At 35.5% G+C, this 21,785-nt stretch overlaps 4 non-coding genes across 4 annotated transcripts; all 4 read right to left on the bottom strand.

Annotated features, from left to right (window-relative positions):
• Positions 1-5,461: 5,461 nt before the first annotated feature.
• Trnak-cuu (transfer RNA lysine (anticodon CUU)) lies at positions 5,462-5,534 on the bottom strand. The gene has a single exon. It is a non-coding gene; the product is annotated as a tRNA-Lys (tRNA).
• A 1,053-nt stretch (positions 5,535-6,587) lies between these two features.
• Trnak-cuu (transfer RNA lysine (anticodon CUU)) lies at positions 6,588-6,660 on the bottom strand. The gene has a single exon. It is a non-coding gene; the product is annotated as a tRNA-Lys (tRNA).
• A 5,841-nt stretch (positions 6,661-12,501) lies between these two features.
• Positions 12,502-12,574, bottom strand: Trnak-cuu (transfer RNA lysine (anticodon CUU)). Its single transcript has one exon. It is a non-coding gene; the product is annotated as a tRNA-Lys (tRNA).
• A 3,977-nt stretch (positions 12,575-16,551) lies between these two features.
• Trnak-cuu (transfer RNA lysine (anticodon CUU)) lies at positions 16,552-16,624 on the bottom strand. Its single transcript has one exon. It is a non-coding gene; the product is annotated as a tRNA-Lys (tRNA).
• Between the last annotated feature and the right edge of the window lie 5,161 nt (positions 16,625-21,785).

Here is a 21,785-nt window from a genome sequence, read left to right as displayed (position 1 = left end):
CTTTATTCATAATTTTTCAGATTATGTAATGAATATTTAATAATACTGCGTTGGTATATGTTTTGCAACTTTATGAAACATGGATATTTAAAAACACAAAGTCATAATACTAATTCACTCATTTTAAGCAAGGGCATTGACATAGTGTTTATTAAAATTACAATTAGCTTGAAATTGGTGACGTAATGTATTTCTGTTTGTAAGGTAGCTTTGCAAGGTTTTTAACTCAAGCGATATCTGAACCTTTTCCGAAAACATATGTATGTACACGTCATATATCATTTTGGGCCTTTGGATCACTTGTTCTGAATGGGAGGGGGGGGGCATATTTCCCAGGGCATTTATATAAGCAATAATTATATTTAGTAAATAATTATTGTAATAAGCAGAATTTTCAATTAAACTCATTCCAACACTTGATAATATTGCTTGTGGGTATTACAACACTTTTACACCACTCGCTGATACGTGACAGCAGGGAAGATACATAGTAAGGGATTATTAAATTATTCTACAAGTCTGACGAAACAACGATATTCATATAAGTGTTGTTTAAAGATTAGGGTAGCAGTTGATCGATGTAACAAACTGTTACAATAAACAAATACGGAGACAAAAAGACGGAAAGCGCTTCAGATGAATTCAGCAAAATAAATATCAGAGGGTTGAATGAAATTAATTTTTGGGGAAAGCTTTGCTTGATATTTGTCTTGACACAGACATTTCAGTTAACAAGATGTCTAATATTATTTGAAATCAATCAAGGAGAATTATTTTTATCCCACTCCTACGTCATAATTTCATATTGTGTTTATTTGGCGCGTATCAATGACAAGTTTGTCACAACATAAAATGACAAATAACAAGTGCGACATCATATGATGCTTATCAGCATGTCATGAAATCGGACCATCATATTTTAAGATTTTAAATTACCTTTTATATATATTTAATGGTTTCAAGCAAACAGTGATGTTACAGTAATAAGAAGGCAGGGACAGGGCAAAAACCTCGTATTATGAGTTTGGCAGACTGCCGAATAGCGATTCTTTGTTAAATTCATGTTATATATATATCTAGTGCTTAGAGCCAGAAACAGCTATGTCCATTTGTTTTCTCAATTACATGTTACTCATTTCGGTAACAAATGGACGGATACATTCTGCCCTATGTATTGTGACTTTGGGGTATATGCATGGTCACTTGCGTCTAACTAACTGTTCAAATGACCATGCATATACCCCAAAGTCACTTGCATTTATTATGGAGGGCATAATTAACCGTAAATTTGTTGCCGAAATGAGTAACACGTAATTGAGAAAACAAATGGATATAGCTGCTTCTGGCTCTAAGCCTTCGATATATTGAATCAGCGAACATGGGATGCAGTATATCAATTATTTAACGGTGGTTAAGCGACATGGTAAGTATGGGTGCCGTACCGCCTGGTCCATTTTTTCTGTTTCAAGAGAATGCAAGAGACGAATCGATATTCGGCAGTCTACCAAACTCATTGTGATATATTATGTGACATGGGCTGTGCTTACACCAGTCATCATTATAGCATTAATACTCGTGTGTATTTACACGCCAAGTTTCAAACCACATTACTGACATCTATTAAATCCTCTATCACTAATCCCATAAAGGTAAATATCTGCTTTAGGGAAAAGGAACTATTTTCAACAGGACAGAACGGATTGTTACTATGCCAGATGCGCACTTTTACGAGTTCTTTTTTTCTTTCTAGCTCTGTTTCTACAAATGTCAACGTTAGTATAATATAACATAACATAACATAACATAACATAACATAACATAACATAACATAACATAACATAACAACAAGTATTTATAATCATATGCCAAATAACTGAAACCATACACTCTATTAAGTCCTTTGCCCTTTAAACAATGATATCCAAATTTCATATTTCTGATTTTTTGGGTAAATATCCATGTCTCTTATTTTGATTAATCACTCAGAACTGCTGAAATTGATATGTTTCTTAAATTCCACTCAGAATGAGTTCCATAACAACAAGTATTTATAATCATATGCCAAATAACTGAAACCATACACTCTATTAAGTCCTTTGCCCTTTAAACAATGATATCCAAATTTCATATTTCTGATTTTTTGGGTAAATATCCATGTCTCTTATTTTGATTAATCACTCAGAACTGCTGAAATTGATATGTTTCTTAAATTCCACTCAGAATGAGTTCCACATGCTTCGTGTATTTTACCAGTTGCTGTAATTGCTACTCTGAATACTCAGCTAATGACACAACCAGTATTATCTTTCATAATAATATATTAGAACATTAACATAACCTATATCATAGTATATTGTTTTCCCCTCATTATTTTTAGGTATGTCCCGCCCATGTATACCACTAATGGAGTTATATACTATAAAGACAAATTAATGTACGTTTTTCAAATCAAAAACTGCACCGGCGAATATGTAGAATAATGTGCCGTTTGTAAGGAACAATCAGTCATTATGTTTTGCAAATTACAAACCTCATGAATCTTATGCCTGCGGATTTCCACTTAATCTAAAATAGATAAACCAGAAAAGGGTTACAAACTTCGACTCCCGGCTTTGACTGTGAATTGTTCTCGTGTTCGAAAATGGTGTTAAATCAATAAAATCTTCAAAATGATCTTCTCGATCAAACCAAACACGGGATTTGGAAAAGAAAAAAAAAACATGAGTAATTGTTCTTTATAAACTATGTGGATTTGACATGTTTGAGGTAAAATTATTGTAAACACATCATAATTATATTATTGTACATACTCGCCGCTACGAAGATTAAAAAAAACACACCCCAATCTTCTCAATCAAACCAAACTCGGGATTTGGGAAAGAAAGAAAACACTCATTCGCTCAACTCGAACCCACGACCCCGGAATTAAGAGTTCCATGCCATATCGAGAAATATCATCGCTAACATTTACAATCATACCTCTTAAAAAAAAAAAAAAAAGCAAAAAAAAAAAAGCAAACAACAATTTGAAACCACACACTCCGGATTTTTTGTCATTATTATTCCATGTTTCTTTCTTTTTTTTTTTTTTTTTTCACTGTAATGACAAATTAATATACGTTTTCAATCATTTCACCTCAGATCAACCTAGTTTTGTAAAGGACAATCAGTTATTTTAATTTGCGGATGGAGTTTCATTTAAATAATGAAGGCAATGAAAATATAAAAAATATAAACCAGTAAATTGTTAAGACTTTGACTACGACTACACAAATGTGACTGGACACTACGAATGAGCCGTAAACTCGGCAAATTGTATTCTGAGTTACAGTGTAAAATGTGCGTGAAGGTCGTATTCATAGGTATCTCAATTCGTTGCGACAAGTATCTCATCAAACACTGTTGAAACCAACCAATAATCCTATTGCTGAAGAGGATAATAAGCTTCTACCTATTTCTATAGAATCTTTAAATAGTTCTTGTCTTTGTTTGCTTTGGCTAAATCCTGTTCAAGTGGTGGATAACAAAGCATTGTATTTTGTCTAGGTATGTATAACCAACAATTAACAATGAGAGGACATTCCTGAACCTCGTTGACTTTGGGATGATTTGAAATGACCGCCAATTATAACTGTTTCATATTTATTACCAGAAATGTGGAAAAAGAGACACACGTAGAACCGAAAAATGTTGTTGAAGGAACAGAGTTCAACAAACCATAACCCCGCTTCTGGATATTCTTTTGAAGTCAAATGATATACCATTTTAAAGCTTATGATATTATATTTTCTAAACACGAAATAAAACAAAATTGACCGGGGCACAGCGTCATCATCCCTATATCTTCGTGTCAAAAATTGCCGTGATAGTACGGCGAATCCTCTCGTTTTTCAACAGCTACGCGTGGCGATTTTGTTCGAGATAGGCCGAGCGACTCAGGCTAAGCATACCATTTACACCATATGACTAATCATAATGAGATACCGCAGAGTTTCTATTCTACACATTATTACGATTTGCGCATGCTCTAGTACCCCATATGATGTTGCTATTTCGATTTGTTTTCAGGTAAAACCCAGGTTTTGTTTCCACACTAATTAGCGGCCATGGCTGTTTGCTGTTTGATATGTTTTACTGCATTTTATGCGTAACAATTTTGAATCGAAAGTCAAAATTGTGATATATTTAATTTTGAGAATTACAATTATATAAAAGCTCTTATAAATGAACACGTTTAGCCCATTCAACTAAGATCCAGGTGAATATAGAATATTCAATCACACGTCTATAACACAATGCATATGTAAACTTTCTTTATCTGTGTCAATAATAGAATATTGATTTCAATAGAATTGAATACATTTTGAGTTTGTACCACTGAGCGATCTAGCGATCGATTTCTAGCCAATCAGATAGAACTCCTTTTCTTGCGTTCGGTGAAATACCAATCGCCCGTCGCTCACCAACGGAGTATGGAGCTGTATGGAAAATAAACTCCTCAACGAAAGTTTGGAAAGTTTTTTCAAGCATCTGTATCTCCAATTATTTGAGACATATTCATATCGTGTTGCATATCACTGGATAGCTACAATACTCCCCTTTACAATGACACCCCATTTGAAACAACAACATTTTTCACGGCTGAGTACACGCCTTGTGAATGTAGTGGGATCTCAAAATGAATTTGCCAAATTGACCATTATTCTGTGCTCAAACAAAGCTAGCCACTAACCTCAATAGCGGGTGTAAAAACCACAGGCAGCCACAATAGTCAGGCACCTTCTCCTCATGCTGCTCACCGACCTGGTTACACGTTACTGTGGGGATGGAATTCCATTCTTCCACAAGGATTCGTCGCAGGTCATTCAATGTGGTTGCCTATGGGCTTCTTTGGCACGCACAGCACGATCAAGCTGGTCCCACAAGTGTTCAATCGGGTTGAGGTCTGGCCCCCGGTCTGGCCTGATGGCAGGCCATTTTGACTCTACTCCCATATTCTGTAGGTAGTCGTTGACTACCGTGGCTATGTGGGGCGAGCGGCGTCATCTTGGAGGATTGCATTAGGTCCCAGATTGTGAAGTATGGGATTGCAGCTTGCTGCACAGAATAATGGTCAATTTGGCAAATCCATTTTGAGACCCCACTACAATCACAAGGCATGTACTCTAGCCGTGAAAAATGTTATTGTTTCAAATGGGGTGTCATTGTAAAGGGGAGTATTGTAGCTATCCACTGATATGCAACACGATATGAATATGTCACAAATAATTGGAGATACAGATGCTTGAAAAAACTTTCCAAACTTTTGTTGAGGAGTTTATTTATAATATAGGGTGTTGACACTGTGCGGGGCCGACTTTACGGCTAATTCGTGGTGTCCGCTCACAAATGTTCTTGCTTTCGAACAAACATGACAAACCAAACAGCGGATTTGGAATAAGAGCAAATAAAAAAATGTATTCGCCCAACGTGGGGCTCGAACCCACGACCCTGGGATTAAGAGTCCCATGCTCTACCGACTGAGCTAGCCGGGCTGCTTATACGTGCAATCATTTTGTATACTTAACTTATTAGAATGCAAAAACAGGGCCATCCAGTAGACAGCAGTGGAAAACTTTCCCTGACTGGGTAACTTGGATTATATTTCCAGATGTTCGAAATTTAAAAAAAAAAATCAATAGAATCTTCAAAACTATGAACTTGCAGTATTTCACGCAAACAGTGGATTTGGAAGAGGAGCAAAAGATTAATTCACCCAACGTAGGGCTGGAATCCACGACCCTGGTATTAAGACTTTGACTACGAATACACGAATGTTCTAGACTCGCTTGCCAGTCTCGTGTACGCCGTTTGTACACTGAGACTGGCTTATGCCATTTTGTGTGTCAATGGGATTTACACACTTAACGTTTTGCGCAGCTCAAACTTTTCAACCATTTTTTTTGCAATGCAGTCAATTTATACGAAATTGGTACTCACATATCTGATCTCCAAATCATAATTATCTTATTCAATGTATCCAAGTAAATTAAACTTGGAATTTCTGATACTTAAAAGATAATTTCCAAGCCGTCGACCCCCCTACGTCCGACGAGCGTGATCGGTGGTGAAACAATGCAAGTCACGAGATGACCCACCTCATTTACAGCCGGTTTCTGTCGTCAAGTCGTGTTTGCGATACAGCCACGTTGCACAAGTGTGGTCGAGACTAATTGGTGACGTCGATAACAACGAGTAAACAAAATGGCTGGGAGAACTGAGAAAGTCGTGTTTTAAAAAAAATGTTTTGTGACGATCAGAAACCTCAAAAAACTTTTTTTGACCGCGCTTGATATGCTACCGATATACAGGTACATTGAAGGATATAAATTGGATGGTAAATAAGCCAAATATTGCAAGAAATCTACTCGCTAGAATCTTAGCGAGCCCGGAAAAAAATGTCCGTCCATGCGAATGTAATAGTGACAACGTAAAACTAGAATGTTCTCTTGTTTGAAATTAAAAGAATCAATAGACTCTTCAAAATTATATAGAACTTTTTCACGCAAACCAAACAGCGGATTTGAAAGAGGAGCAAAAGATTTATTCGCCCAACGTGGGGCTCGAACCCACGACCCTGGGATTAAGAGTCCCATGCTCTACCGACTGAGCTAGCCGGGCTGCTTATACGTGCAACCATTTTATATACTTAACTTATTAGAATGCAAAACCAGGACCACCCAGTAGACAGCAGTTAAAAGCAAAAAATCAATAGAATCTTCAAAACTACGAACTTCACAGTACGACAGCAACTTAGCTCACTTCCGGTAATTTTTACCGGCGTGACCTCTGCTGTTACGTAACGCAATGTTGAAAATCAGGTTGCAAATACGGTTTTTCAGAAAACATCAAAAAAATGGAATACACGAGTCGTTTCTCCCTTTATTTCCATATTGAGCCCATAGATAAGATATGAAACATGCATGATGCAGTCATGTCTACAGTAGAATTCATCTCGACCTTTGCAGGACTTAAGGTTATACAGGATTTTGACATTTTGTGTAGGCAAATTGGCTGCACGTAGCCACCTAAAATATTTTGTTTTTCAAAAAATAAACATGGCACGCCTAAAAATCATACTTCATCTTAAAGTTGACACTCTAATGATTATTATTGTAATACTTTTAACGTCATAGCTCATACACAAATGTACTTTGTAAGTGTTTCAATTTGTGTTCAATTTCATGAGCATGAGGTTTTTTGGGAAAGAGGCCAGGAAAATATGGGGAGAGGGTCCGATTTCATTGCGATTTCGCATATGTGTTACAAACAAACCAATGAAATAATGTACCTATTTATTCTTTCGATAGGTCCTCCTGATTTAAAACAGTAAGCTTACATGTTCACAGAATGTCAATGAAAATGATGGGGTAAATGTCGTCTTTTTTGCAACAACAATATTAATTTAGTGTGCCAATATATTGACACAATTATTCCCTACATTATTTCTTTGAAGTATCAGCTAACACATGCATATCAAAATTTTATGAATCAGCTACGGGAAACATTAAAAATAATTTATTTCATCTCAGCATATCAGGCCAAATGGTCCAAAATATTTAGTTTCAAGTACTCACATTTTCTGCTATTTCACAGTATCAATTCACAATCCCATAATATTCCAGGTGCAGTGCTCCTGTATTACTACTGATAATCCTTACTGCATGGGAAGTATCAATTGATTTTCACAAAACTTGCAGAAATTGACAAATTTCTGCCAAAACTTCCACACTATCAATATCATGTTCAAACCATGTGCTAACTTGTTTACAATGCTAGTTAATGTTGCCAGGGCCAAGGTGATAGTACTTATTTTATTGATTTTGTCTAGTATAGTGCTGGTTGAATACTCATGCTCCACTGTGCATATGCTTCAGTGATTTTAGCAATCAAATGAAAATGATAGGGTTGCCAGTTCATGCGCTGGAATAATAATCACTATAAGGGGGCACATCACTAAATAAATGTCCCATTGAAATACATGTGAAAATACAATAAAGTAACTAGGTGCATAATAATTATGAGTCCTGGGGAGGGTAGAATGGGGAGGGGGAGCAGTTTTTGGCAAACATTTACAGTGCATCTTTATAAGGCTTAGGAAACACTACAGAAACATTCAAATCTGCATCATAATATCTAGGCCATTTAAAGTTTCCACATTGGCAAAGTTAGGCTGGCCGAGAGCAGGGCCAGGGGAGGATGACAGGAAATGTTGGCATACCTTTTAAAATCTAACCCACGGGCCCCCATGTATATTTGGGATTCCCCCTTCCAAAGAAAAATGATAGCCCCTCAAACCTTCTCTTTCTTCCATGAGTTACACCAAATGCGGAAGGATTTAGTGTAGTGTCCCCTTAAAACAAGAACTGTCTTTAAAAAAGAATTAGTGCTGTGGGATATCTAGAGCAAATATTGATACACAAACATAATTTCAAAAATACTTTGTTGATACAATTTTTTCAATTTACATCTCTGAGATGTTTAATATATACATATACTTCATAAATAAAAATTAAAAAACAAAAGACAAGTTGAGTGGAATTTTCACCCTCCGTAACCTTAATCCCATTAAAAGCTATTAAACCAAGATAACACTCATTGAAACAGCTCAACTGATTAAATCGGATCTTCTCTGGCTGTGCACATGTGACTGTTTTCATGTGCGATATCGCAATAAAGTTTGCGTATTATAGCTTCAGTTGGGTAACCGATTATAAAGGAAACGAAAGGAAACAATGGTATGTGTACTTTTGTTCACGAAATGAGACAAAGACCTGCTTTTTGTTAACCAGCATTCTTCAAAATGAGCAACATAATGATTGTTGACTTAACACGGTTTGGAAATAATTTCTTCATATTTTTGGTGTTATCTGTCGTTTACATATCCTTCCTAAAACACAAAAGTGCGACCCTCTCCAAACATCTAAATTAGCTAAAAATTTAGGACATGTTACAAAACTTTATTTTCTAGAACCTATTTAGAATAATTTAAATGTAGCTTTTACCGTGTTTTTGTGGCATCCTTCAGAAGTGAGCGGTCCGATACCAATATTTTCGGTCAAATCTCCATTCAATTAACACGGGGAGTTGGCTAGCTATGCCTTGCCCTCACTCATATTTTACAAAAGTGCGACCATTTCTGAACATCTAACCTAGCTGTAATTTTAGGTCATGTTAGAGAAATATATTTGCTAGAAGTTTTGGAGAATAAATAAAATATTGGCTGGTTATTTTTCACACAGTGATGTTAACTAGGCAAGTGTCCATTCTCCCAACATACATCATTTGTACAGGTCACGCGTCAATGGTGAGAGCACTGTGTATTGTGTATAGGAAAACGGACAGTAACTGCAGTATGGAGTATACGGCAAAGAATAACGTGTGAAAGTTGAATTATTGTGGAAAAAATGAATGCTTTTGGTGCGCGAAGTAGCCTAAAAATGAGAGAAAATGCATGTCACGATCACTAAAATGGTTATATCTACAGCTTTGGGGAAACGCCGGTCTAATGCTTTTCTGTTATGATAAACATTAATTAACCTGAGCTTGTATTAAATTTTTAGCGAAAATGAGCGGTGGAATAACCTAGTCGTAGGTTGAAAAGTTGCGTTCTTTGAGTCCTCGTGTCGTTAGCGCACGTTGCAAGTGTCACGATGCTTCACGAAATGAATCCCAGCCGGCGCTGTCTATTATACATGTTATATTGATCAATATAGCAATTAAAAACATATATTGTTATATATTTTATCAATGCAAAATACTCTATTGTGTAACAAAATATTGTAGTCGTCAAAGAAGGTAGTATCATCTCATTTAACTGAAGTACAAGCAGTTTTGAAAAGATTGTTGTTGAATGAGATACTTGAACATGTTGAACGAGAAATAAGATAGCTAATACCCTATGCAAGAACAAGATGCGATGGCTTAGTGGACAGAGCGAAGGTCTGCAGTGCGGAAGGTTGAGAGTTCGATTCCCATGTTATTCTTAGAATTTTTCAGTTCGTTTTTCTTTCTTTTTTTCTCTCCCTTTTGTCTTTAATAATATAGGCCTAATAAAAATGTCAGCTTGAAGGCCCACTTTTTTCATGATTTATTTTTTGTTGCTAAGTATTTCATATTTAGGCCTAATCCTACATTCGATTTGATATCTTTTTTAAAAATTGCATTTAAGTTCAGTAGCTTTCAATATGAAATAATTTCAAATAAAGCATGTCAAACTTAAGTACGTTAATATTTAAAAGTTCAAGATTATATATAGGCTTATCAAATAAAAGAACGTCAACACAGATTTTCACAATTTTTTAATTGGACTAGACCCCTCCCCTATCGACAACATATTTTATGAGCTTTTATGCATAGTATATTAAATCACGAGATGCACGAATTTCAAACCTAATAGTTTGGCATATTTATCATTTTTTCACAATGTCCAACTTACACCTCGGATTACCATGATTACACCTAATTGGAATCAGCCAAGTTCGTTTTCTAGATAGAGCAACTAACTTTGATGTCTTATTTAATCCCCCATAGAACACCACACTAAAGCGGTCAAGATATTAGGTGTTTTCTTTAATTTTATCTCGCTACTTCTGCTTCAAATGTAATGTGAAAACCTTCCTGACAGTTATTTATTAATATTATAAATATTGTTATAATTTTTGGAATAACAAAACTTCAAATTTGCCCGAAATCGTATATTGTGGCTTTAATAAAAATATGAAAACTAGGATTTAAAAAAATGAGTTAAAATCAAATAAAAAATCAAAGAGAGGTGCTAGCGGGGTTCGAACCAAGATCGAACTTCCAAATATTGACCCCCGGTATTTACCACTAAGGCTAGCCATACCAGTAATTTGATAGATACGGTAATAATAGCAATGTTATTCCCCCTCATGGCTCACTTGTGTATTCTATTTCTGGAATGAATTAACACCGTCCAAATAATGTAACACAAACCTTTATGCTGACTTTAAAATTGTTTGAACGTTAGGAGTATTATTTTCAAGGTAAATAACCAACAATGGACATTATTGGCAATGAAAGTTTCTTTGCAGGAAAAACATCGGCCGTACAGCTCAACTGATCGTACTTTTCCTACATTCGACCTTCATGCCAAAATTGTTACTACACCTTTACATTTCATCGAATCTCTTTTTGATGTCTGTCACTTTGAACATCACACTTGAAAGATGTATGCTATGTAGAAACTTTATTTTGCAATTTCATAATTTGCATATTATTAGCATATTTGCAAGAAAAAACATGAAAATCAATAAATACCTATATTTTTCACAATTTCAATATTTTATTAGAAATTAAGCATGTAGGCCGTTTGTTATGACTTGATGAATGAAGCTGTTAAACAGATTTTGTTTTTTTTTTTGCTTATTTTTCCTTTTTTGCCCCAAAATGTGTAAAAATCAGTGCAGAAAAAGATGTCAAAAAATCTGTTAAACAGATTTCCAATAAATTGTTCCATTTTCCATTTTGGGTTAAATACTCAATTTTCATGCGCGGGATATTTGAAACATAAAATGAAAACATGTCCATTGCACTTTTTCCTCGAGATGTACTATAATATCAAGGTTACGGATATATTATAATCCTTTTTATCTTCACTGATCCATCAGATACCTATTGTTATGAATGATCAATGAAAAGGTTCAGAACTGGGCTACTAATGGTCTGTCAAGTATCTATAGTTATTTTCATGACTGTGTCAACTCAAAAATCATGCAAGGTCGAATGTAGGAAAAGTACGATCAGTTGAGCTGTACAATATATCGCGTGACAGTTGTCACGCACAAAGATAAACATTTCAACATGTTCAATATACGACTAAGAATATACCCCAACCAAAATTCATAAAATTTTCAGGCAAGCTAACTTTAGGTATTCTATAACATGACACCCATTTTTTATTCCGGCGCTTTTTCTTGCTTGATGATATGAACATTTTTGTATTCGTGACATGCAATTTTTCTCATTTTCCGAGCTACTTTGGACATGTTCAAGCTTTTACAAGTTATTTGTTGCTTTACACAAATGTTTGATATCTTATCTGTGGTCAGGGTACATAAATGGAGCAATATACGACCCGTGTCTTCCATTTCTGGAGCTATTTTGATAAAACGTGTTTGCCGGCTAAAATTTCAACATTTTGTTACGTAACTCGTGTTTACCAACCCGTATAAATTTTCTGTCAAACAAAAGAGGTCACGAAGTTGCCGTCGTACTGTTCAGTATTTCACGCAAACCAAACAGCGGATTCATTTGGAACAGGAGCAAAAGATTTATTCACCCAACGGAGGGTTGGAACTCACGACCCTGGTATTAACACTTTGACTACGAATACACGAATGTTCTCGAGTTTGGAATTTTTAAAAATCAATAGAATCTTCAAAAGTATACAGAACTTGGAACAACACCGGATTTGGAAGAGGAGCAAAAAGAGATAAACGCCCAACGTGGGGCTCGAACCCACGACCCTGGGATTAAGAGTCCCATGCTCTACCGACTGAGCTAGCCGGGCTGCTATTTCCTTCCATCGTTTTAAATACTTAACAGAATGCAAAACCAGGAGTATCCAGTAGACAATGGTAGACAGCAGTGAAAAACTTCCTGAGGCTGGGTTACTTAGATTATATTTCCACATGGGTGTTAGGCACGAGTGTATACTGTAAATAAGAATGTTCGGTTTTAAACACTCCATATTTTTATTTTTACTTTTCTTTGTAACACTTTTTAAACACTGTCGCTTACAATGGCGGAAAGACGTGACCGTTTGATTTTTACTTTATTCCGCAAAATGTCCTTCAGGATGGTAGCCAAATGGTATAAATGGTTTTTGCAAGAGGTATCAGAAAAAATGGTTACGGAAGATCGTTGCAAGGAAGTGGTGATTGGGGGAAAATAACAGTTAAAGATGGCAGACGTCTTGCAATTCGTGGATTTTAATTGGAATAATAATGTCACCGCGTGGTTACTTCATAATCGGGCAGGATATTCCAAAATAATGCGCGGAAAAGAGTATACTCTGACACCAGTTATATCATTGTTCAAAATTAAAAATATATTATTATTAAAGAGTTTCTAGCTGTGTCATTAGCTGAGTTGTCATGGTAGCGAATGGTTAAATACATAAAGCATTTGGAATTCATTTTCTATTGAAACAAAAACATTTACAATTTGACATTTTTGAAAGATCAAATAAAAATAAGAGACATGTGTTTTTTTAACAAATTCAATAACAGGAAATTTGGCAAACATTTTTTGCTTTTATTAAAAGAAAAAACATTAAAAAAACCCAGCTAGCTAGCATCAAGAACATAAAAAGGAAAACATGGAAAAAACGAACAATATGTGGGAAAATAATCATGCATAATATTTTGTTGTTTTCCACTCCCTCTCCTCCTTAGGCAATATTCCACTAGACATCATCTTGAAATGAGGTTAACCCTTTGAATAAATACATTAACAAGATAACAAAAGGAAATGTTGTTCTGTCGTGTTGAAAATAGTTTAACCCAAGAACTGTGTAATAATATTGTATCTCAGCACTGCAATTCGCGCATGATGCCACCACCAGTGACACCTTCCATCCCATTTATAAGCCTACTCTTACTTATCGGCAGGATATTGGAGCAATCTTCAACTTACAGTTTGCGGAATTATTCCTTTATCAGCAATGTTGCAATACTTTTGTGTGGTGTGTATTATTTTGAATACTCATCGGCATAGATTTTAGATCGGGAAGGATGTTCCAAAATAATGCAGGGGAAACAGTATTCTCTGACATCATATTGTTCAAAATTTAAGATATATTAATATTAAAGATATTCTAGCTGTGCCATTAGCTGAGTAGTCAGAGTAGTAACGAATGGTAAAATACTTAAAGCATTTGGAATTAATTTTCTATGGAAACAAAAACATTTACAATTTCACATTTTTGACAGATCAAATCAAAATAAGAGACATGGTTCTTTTAACAAATTTAATAACAGGACATTTTGCAAACATTTTTGCTTTTATTAAAAGAAAAAACATTAAAAGTAAAAAGGCAGCTAGCATTAGAACATGAGAAGGAAAACATGGCAAAGACGAACAATGGGAAAACAATCATGCCTAATACTTTGTTGTTTTCCACTCCCTCTCCTCCTTCAGGCAATATCCCACAAAACAAAGCGATTGTACTCACATCACCTCCTCCATACAACCAGATGTCACAGTCCTAGTTTTCCCCATAAAATATGTTTTTCTATAGCATTTCGATATCATCAATTGACATATGACATTTTGTCTGAAAGAAAGGTTTTGGCGTTCCAGGCTATGTTGTGATTTGTAATAATAAATCAGGTTGTGTATTTTTTCCTTGTAGGCTATTCTATTTGTTGCCATGTTTTTAATTGTGTGAGCAAGAACAACCCGAAGCGATTACATTCTCGTTAAATTACCATAGCTATTACTTCTTTGGGCGGATTTAATAAGTAGTATGAGGGCCTTTCGAAGTAGGTCATTCCTGTACGTTGAATAGCTTTGCGTTTATTGTCAAATACTTTCATGTTCTGTCTTGTTAAATCATACCTTGTCTGTTACCACACCTTGGCTGGTCTTGCAAGTAAACTGTCTATGTCAACAAGAACAGTTGGATCATTTAGACAATGATTGATTTTTGCCTCAAGCAAATTATATTGTCTATAAGAATGAGGTCCAATAGGAGGAATCTTGTGATTCAAGTTGTATGTAAACATATGGCACATTATGAAAATAATTAACAAACTTCGGAAGAGTCGATGATATTTCCATTGGGACGCTCATATCAGCGAATTGCTTTATTAAATTGATTTGATTTAAAGTCATACTCATTGCATGACCAGACAAGTGAAGAGTAACCTGTATTTAGTGAAATTCCGGTTTTGTCTGAATGGGAGAGATCATTTCTATTTCATCCAATGGTGAAATTAAAAAAACCCCGCAATTTCTCAATCGAAAGTGGACTCTGAGACTTTGAACGATATACCTGCATTTGCCCTTTAAATTTATTTGAATTGAGGTTAACCCTTTGAACAAATATACACAAAATGATAACAAAAGGAAAGGAACATAGTTATCTCACCACCTTACACATATTACACCCCCCCCACACACACACCCACCCATCCCACTCCATATCTTGAAATGTACTAAAAGAATCAATGACCATTTTCTAAAGAATGGGGCCTGTCATATTCTTTCAGGCGCCTTGTGATTATTGTTGGCGTTGGAACGTGAGGGCGCATAATGCATATAAACTGTGGGGTACCTGTCTGAATACCATCCAGAGCTTTATTAAAAAGGAAATCCCATGGAGGTTTCTAATTTAAGGTGAATGCCGGTATTAACAATTCAAATCCATTGTAAAGTCTTACCAATGGATATGTGGGTTCTAATCCCGGGTTCTAATTCCAAGTGTGAATGTATTGCAAAAAAGCTGTACGATCTGGAAATTGACCTCGCGATATTAACTATAATTCGAATTCTTGAATTGAACGATCAGGCACAATTAAAATAATTTTCTTGTGTCAAGACTTTAAGGCATTTACAGTAGTTGGCTATTTCAAGTAGTGATGACGGGTTGTGGATGACCAAAGTAGGTATGGGAACTGTCAACGGAAAGCCGAAGGCTTGAGTTTATCAACTATACAAGGCTCTGGCAGAAGCTGGCATATAATAGTCCGGTGGCAGACCAAGATAGGTTGGTTTTACCAGTTAAAGTGCTTTTGTTTGTGGATTATTTGCTCTACGGGTGGTAGAAACTCAGATTCCGAGGGTGTAAAATTGTCAATTTGATATATCCAATGTCAATTGTTTACAGATGTTTTAACATTACAAACGTGTCCAACTTTTCCAAACATATGTCAAATAATTTCTCTCGTTATTCAGAAAATATAATAGTTTCACATATCTACGAATTATCGTTGTGGAGTTATGAGAAAAAATGTCGAAGGCTAAAATAGAACTCCAAAGGGGTTAGAATAGAAAAGTGCTCAAATTTTGATTAAAATGAGCAAATTGTTTTGTTTTAAATCTTCGTTTAGGTCTATTTGGGAAAAATGTGTATCTTCAATACAAAAGGTCAAAATTTTCAACTGATTGTCTGCTTTTCCTCCCAGTTACGTACACTTTAAGTACATATCACAGTAGATTTATAAATTTTACTTCAAGGACTGTTAAATATAAAAAATATAAAAAATATAAATTTTTAATAATTTGCCGGTGATAAAAATGTGTTTTCTATGGCGAATTTCAAAACATCAAAATTACTTGATACCAGAACGACATTCCTCGTATTCAGAATGCAATTCGATATGTCTGATGTGCTCTCATGTACCATAAAAAAAATACTCTGCAAACGTTGCTATCCGATCCCTTAAATAGAATCTTCAAAATGACATAAAACCTATTTTGAAACTTACAGTGTTTCACTCAAAGCAAACACCAGATTAGGAAGCGTAGCAAAAAAACATTATTCGCCCAACGTGGGGCTCGAACCCACGACCCTGGGATTAAGAGTCCCATGCTCTACCGACTGAGCTAGCCGGGCTGCTTCTTATGCAAAACCAGAAACATCCAATAGAAAGCAGTGGGAAACTTCCGGGGACTGGGTTACAGCTGGTTACTTGGATTATCATTCCACATGTGTGTTACGCACGTGCGTGTATTCTTACTTGAAATAACTATCACTGCAAATACATTTAAAATAGACTTGGTGATTTATTAAAGCATTATTTACAATATTGTTTCATGCAAGCCAGCCGAAGCCGACCTACACTCGTCAGAATATGCTTATCACTGGAAACTGATTTCTATTTCTAGCGCGGAATGCTCACGCCGCGAAGTGGCGACGGCGAGCGCGAAGCGCGATCACCGAGCGTAAAACGCGCGGAGCTAGTGCTAGATCTTTAGACAGTTTAATTGGCATACATTTACGGTCAAAAATGGTTACATAACATAATATAAGCAGTTCAAGTTCATGAAGACAGTCAATACTTGATATATTGATCAGTTGTAGTTGATCAAGAGATGCTTCTTCCTGTGTCTACAAGTGTTTATTAGCTCATTCCTTTTGTTCAGTGAGGAGAGATGAGGCTTAAATATGATGAAGTATTTTTCCTCTAGACAAAGTCTGCATAGTTTGTTGGTAGTTGAATAGGCCTTAGCCCGACTGATTAATTTCCATTCAGTTGAATAAGGTATTTTCTTATCCTTTAATTTCCAAATGTACTCGTTAATGTTGTTGAATGCCTTTTGTCACTGTTATTAAAGTCACTCTTATGGCAATTAAAGCGTGTTTTGAACGAGTTAGCGGTTAGTCCAATATATGTTTCATGATGTGAATTGTCAAGTCGAGTTACCGTCGCCTGGTAAATTATACTAAAAGCTAAACAATTGCCAATTATCACTGCAAATAAATATGTTTAGATTTTAAACAATTATTTAAAACGTCGATGTAACACTTTTTCAACGCTGTAGTGTTTACCACAGTTTACAGAGGTAAACACATAATTAACCAATTTTAAGATATTGAATCAAAAACCATAAACACTCCTAAACACTTAACGATAATCACATCAAAGTGGACATGTTTACTATATGTAGATTAAGTTGTCAGTAATCGTTGACCTTTGATCTATTCGACGTCATAATCCCTAAACTATGCATTGTACAGAACTGTGACAATTGATTATTTTGTTCCTTATGATGAGAGGAAGAGTTTGAGGTATCAGACAGCATGATTCGAACTTTAACATTTTACATCATTATTACCTTTGACCTAACCTGGTGACCATACAAAGGACATTAGATTTTGGGCACAGGTATTTTTGCATTTCTACACCCCTATACAATGTATCTAAACCTATTTCCAGCTTTTAAACACAATGTTTAGCAAATTTCTATAGGAGCAAGCTATGGAGTACTGCTACCTGTCTAACATCATGAATATAAACTGGGCTCAAAAATAACCTTATAATTTTTCACAAGGTCATGTCTTAAATCCTGTCCATAAAAAATTGCACACATGATTACTTCAATACTCTACCATATACACTGGTCAGTAACCAAACAGTTGTCCAACTGACACAACAGAAAAATCACTGACATGGAACAGCTTCCTGGACCACATTCACAGCCCAATAATTGGCACCGAACACAATAAATCTGTGAGTAAGTTGGATAGTGTGGAACAGGACCTGTTTCTTCAAGAATGTGTTTGAAAAGCAGAAGCAGCCCCGTTCCACAATATTCCACTTACTCTTTGGAAATAATCACCTGCGTAAGGATCTTATACCCATTATCACAGATTTCTTTCTGGGTGCCAGTTATTCGCCAGTGAATGTAGTCCAGGAAGCTGTTCCGTGTCAGTGCATTTTGCTGTTGTGTCAGTTGGACAACTGCTAGGTTATTGAAATGTGTTTAGAGTAGAGTAATAAAGTAATTCTGTGTGTAATTTTGGTTCATTTTTATGGACACTGTTTTACGATATGACCTTGTGAAAAATTGAAGGGGTGGGTGTAACATAGTCCTAACCCTCACCCTTTTTAATCTACACAACTACTTAATCCATTTTTATAAAAAGTAATCAATATATTGTACTTAATAAAATAATGTGTAATTTTTGCACCTATATGAACCTATTGACATGATTACAGCTGTGTTATGTTCCCTGTACAGGGTGTAACAATAAAATTTGTACAATTGCATTTTGACTTCTCAGGAAAAAACTAAAAGAGTTACGGCATAAATGTTATGTGCAATAGAGTTAGTAATATCTTGGCTAAAGGAAGACGTTTAGTTGGTGTCTTTACTAGCTTGGGTTCAAAAGTTATGTCCGATTAATTAAATCGTCCAGAAAACGTGTTGGGCCACTTTTGCCATGTTAGAGTATATCAAGTTTGAACCGCGTAGATTGTGCTTATCGTGCATTGAACATCAAAGAACTGACACAAAAGAATGATATGTGGTGTTTCTTCATATAATTAACATGAACTTATAATAATATGATATTTCTCTAAAATCTATAAATGAAGTCATGAAATTTCTTTCAAATTATCTTATAAAGTAAAGTAATTTCTCATATCCCTGAGATTGGTAAAACTGAGAACAGTTTTTGCACCCATAAGTACAAAACAATTGAAATTAAGTTCAGCTGGGCTTCTAGCTGTTCTGGAGCGACCACTATTGCCAGCATTTCTGTCAACACATTTTACATACTTCTCATAGTTATATGTAATTGTATGCCTTGATGGAAAACGTGATTTTGGAAAATGAGCTATAAACAATCTTATGGTTTCTGCTTGACTCCATGTGCTACCGAATGTCACAACCATAAAAATACGCTCTTCCAACGTGAATTGGGGTTAAAGGTGTTGAACTGCAGCCACGATTTCTAGTAAATGAGGTTGTTATGCCAGTGCTTAGTTGTGACTTTCAAAAACTCAAGGAGATATTCTATTATGTAATCATTTCTACCACTTCGAATACCCCATTGTTTAAATCGACCTATCATAAGAGCACCCAACGCTCTGCAGGGTCTATTGTTCTATTGTTTCCGATTAGAGCGCTGACATATTGGAAAATGTTGCCAATCAATATTCATGAGAGTGTACATTCAACGTCCAGTTTGCGAAATTGGGTGAGTTGTGTTTGGTAGGTGTGAAATACATCTGACTGGGCGTTTTAATTACGTAACGAATAAAGGCATTGACATCGTCGAATGGCTGCCCAGTGCTGTTATGTGTTTAGTTATTATATAGGCCTAATAATTATTATTAAATGTATTCATCATTCCTTTCTTTTCCGTATTTATTCTTTCCTAGGCCTACATTTTATCACTCCCTCGCTCTCATTGTCCCCTCTCACCCTCCCTCTCTCATTCCCATCAATTTCCTTATATTTCTATTTATCTACTTGTTTTTATTATCCCTTCCTCCAGCCCTCTCTCATTCTCCATATCCCTCCTCTCCTCTTCCTCCCCCCCCCTCCCAAGACTTCTCACAGAGGTGAATCTGTTCCTCCCCAACCCCCTCCCCTTTGGATACGCCACTATTTCTATACCAATCTCCTTCTTAAAATAAAATTAAATGGAAATTTCTTAAAAACAACCTTTATAGGCCTATACTTATACTTACATGTATACGTATAGCGATTACCATTATACGGTGTAATATAGATAATGTATATGGACTGGAAATGGCAGCCTTCATACATTCTAATGTGTAATCGATCACCAAGAGCATTCAATTTATTTAAATGAAACACCTATCGTCAGGTGGGTGGTAAAGATGATTGCATCGACAGCTAAAGCCTCCTTATAGTCTTCAGACCCACACAAGCACACATTTGGAATACATGAGTACAATGGTACCACTTTACACATGACTGCCCTTACACATGACTGTAGTGTGGTCACTTATTGATACTCGCCTGTTGTGTAGAGCGTTAATATGATGCCGGATCAGTGACCAATTTAATGGCGGAACCCCTTTATTCGAAACAATGGTACCACTTTTATGAATAGCCTGTCGCAACTTCTAATCGGCATCAAACGAACAAAAGATTATATAATCTATTGCGACTCTATTTCTATTTAAAACCTCTTTGAGAGCACCGTCCAAAACTCTATTCAGTCACTTTTGTAACACTTAGACAAAAGTGGCCCATGCGGTTTTAAGACTAGGTTACATAATTGGCTATATCTTCACTTGTATACCTACGATGTTATTGCAATAAAGCTTATCTGGTGGCTAAAGAAATTATCTTGATAGATATATAAATATCAAACCAGAAAATAGGCGGCATACTTGTGTCATTCTATTTTCAAAATTGTACAAATTTTATTGTTACACCCTGTATTCCTTCAAAAAGAAATGTGGGTTAGCACTATATTGCCACCGACTTTAAACCTGGGGTCCTAGATTATCTATTTTGATCTGGAATCATTGAGAACGTGTTTCTTACATCAACAACGACTAGATTCGATATTTTTCAAAGAAATATCCATCTCATAAGTAGTTCTAGAAACTAGTGTGTAATTCTTGGGGCAAAAAGTCCTAACCCACCAATTTACAAGTGACCGGTATGTGTGTAAAAATTGTACGAATGATTTCAACAAAACAGTTAGTCTATTGAAGAACTTTATGCTCGTATACTTTACTTATGGAAATTCTCATGTATTTGGTCAAAAAACAACTTATCGCGAAACCAGTAACATGTGTTTTAGGTGGGTTAGGACTTTATTACACACACTCCTTCAATTATAAGTTTCTTTTTGATGCCAGTTTAGATTCCATAAAAATGAATTCCACATGCTTTGCATATTTCACCTTACCAGTCGCTATATAAATTGCTACTCTTACTAATCAGTTAAATGAGCTAATTACACCATGACAAATGACATAACGTATGTCATCTTCCCCATTTTTTCTTTTTTTGGAATATCTTGCCCAGTCAGTTACACTAATGGAATTTACCATAGTGACAAATTAAAGCACGTTTTTCAAATCAAAATCTACTCCGGCGGCGAGTATGCAGAATAATGTGATGAGTTTATTAATGCGCCTATAAAATTCCACTTTAAAAGTAATGAAGACAATGTAATTAAGAAAAGAGTGATTGGTCTCGTGTTTGAAATAAGAAATAATGAAGAAATCACAATTAAACTAAAGTCTAAATACAGGATTTTGAAAAAGAGCAAAAATTTCAAT

The sequence above is a fragment of the Amphiura filiformis genome, chromosome 5 (genome assembly GCF_039555335.1).
Source record: "Amphiura filiformis chromosome 5, Afil_fr2py, whole genome shotgun sequence".
NCBI classification, from domain to species: Eukaryota; Metazoa; Echinodermata; class Ophiuroidea; order Amphilepidida; family Amphiuridae; genus Amphiura; species Amphiura filiformis.
This window is presented reverse-complemented; position numbering and strand designations above follow the sequence as displayed.